The sequence below is a fragment of the Biomphalaria glabrata genome, chromosome 15 (assembly GCF_947242115.1).
Source record: "Biomphalaria glabrata chromosome 15, xgBioGlab47.1, whole genome shotgun sequence".
In the NCBI taxonomy this organism is placed as follows: domain Eukaryota; kingdom Metazoa; phylum Mollusca; class Gastropoda; family Planorbidae; genus Biomphalaria; species Biomphalaria glabrata.
This window is the reverse complement of record NC_074725.1, coordinates 23,303,164-23,305,196: the sequence shown is the minus strand read 5'-3', so window position 1 is coordinate 23,305,196 and position 2,033 is coordinate 23,303,164.

Here is a 2,033-nt window from a genome sequence, read left to right as displayed (position 1 = left end):
CTAGGGCAGAGTTATGCGAATCCCGACTAGGGCAGAGTTATGATCAATAAAATTAATTAAGTATTCACTCAAATACAACCCAAACACTAAATGATAGTAATAGTGAAGGTTTATGACGCAGAAAATTAAATGATATATGATTAAATTATTAAAATTAAAGATGTGCATATGATCAGGGTTAGATTAGATAATGTTAGGACTAGTGCATTAGATTAGATGATATGTATGTATAGTTTAAATGGGTTAGGAGGTCCACATGGAGGCTAGATTAGATGTGTACATGGTATGGTTAGGAGGTGCAAATGCTCAAGATTAGTGCAGACTAGATTAGTGCAGGCTAGATTAGATGTGTACATGGTATGGGTTAGGATGTGCACTTGCTCAAAATTAGTGCAGGCTAGATTAGATGTGCACATGGTATGGGTTACGGTGTGCACATGCACGAGATTAGTGCAGGCTAGATTAGATGTGCACATGGTATGGGTTATGGTGTGCACATGCTCGAGATTAGTGCAGGCTAGATTAGATGTGCACATGGTATGGGTTATGGTGTGCACATGCTCGAGATTAGTGCAGGCTAGATTAGATGTGCACATGGTATGGGTTATGGTGTGCACATGCTCGAGATTAGTGCAGGCTAGATTAGATGTGCACATGGTATGGGTTATGGTGTGCACATGCTCGAGATTAGTGCAGGCTAGATTAGATGTGCACATGGTATGGGTTATGGTGTGCACATGCTCGAGATTAGTGCAGGCTAGATTAGATGTGCACATGGTACGGGTTAGGGTGTGCACATGCTCAAGATTAGTGCACAAGGTAAGCATTAGGATGTGCTCAGGATTAGTGCCAGAGCACATATGGCCAACATTAATGTTAGGTGGGTGTACATGGTAAGGGTTAGAGTAAGGTAAGGTGGGTTGGGACTATGAACATAGTTATGGAGTAGTATGATAATGCACATGGTCTGGATTAGGGCAGGGTATAATGTACACATATGCTAAGCTAAATTCTGTGCATGCAAAAGCCAGATAAAAGGGTTATGTGGGATTAACGCGTGGAATACGGCTCGAAGTTGAGAAGAGATTAATTGCAACGAAGTAGAGCTAGCTGTAAACTGACAGATATTGTACAGTCTTCTACGCTACATATTACAGTAGCAAATTGTTAGTGTTAATAGTCAAAAATGTATATGAAGCTGAAAGCTGAGATAATATCGTCAAGATCTTTTCTTTACAATGTTTTTATTTTATTTAGCCAGAAGATTCACAAATACGTAACAATATTAATTATTATATTATATCTTTTATCTTTCAATGCTCAACTAGAAAAGGTATTGAAAATCCGACATTTTAAAAGGTTACAAAGACAATGTCAGGAGTTTCGCGTGTCTTTTACCCTCATGACCCGAGGTGAACATATAGCAGGCAATGTCAACCGCGATTGTGACAGTGCCCCAGCGGTCCACAGACCAAAGGATAGGTGAATGTGATGTTAGATGTGAACCTGGCCTAACTAATGTCTTATAATGAATATATAATTGCTCTAATTGTTTTGTAAATGGACAATCTCTTAATACTCATGAAAAAAAAACATTCCCCCGTAAAAAAAAATTCCATTGGTTAAATATTTTATTCTTATCGCTCAGCACTGCAGTTCACGCGATAATATGAAAAACTACTTATTAATTGTTGTTTTAAATTATGTCCACTCTAATTAGATTTTTTTCTCTTAAAAAAAGTAAACATTTTTTTAATGTAGTAAATAGTATAACAGAACTTACTTAACTAAGCAATACAAATGTAAAAAAAAAATATTTTTTTTTGTGACCAAAATTCTAAAACCTTTGCATAAATTAATTAAAATTATGGCAAATTGTTATCTCCCCTCCTTATTATAGCCTCCAGTGTTTGTTACGATTAATAGTGAATATTTGTAAAAGTGTGTATTTTTATTTAAAAAAAAAACTGCTTGCCTTGTTACTTTTAAAAATTAGATTTTTCACTTTCAGAAAAGAAAAAAGTAGCCGTTGC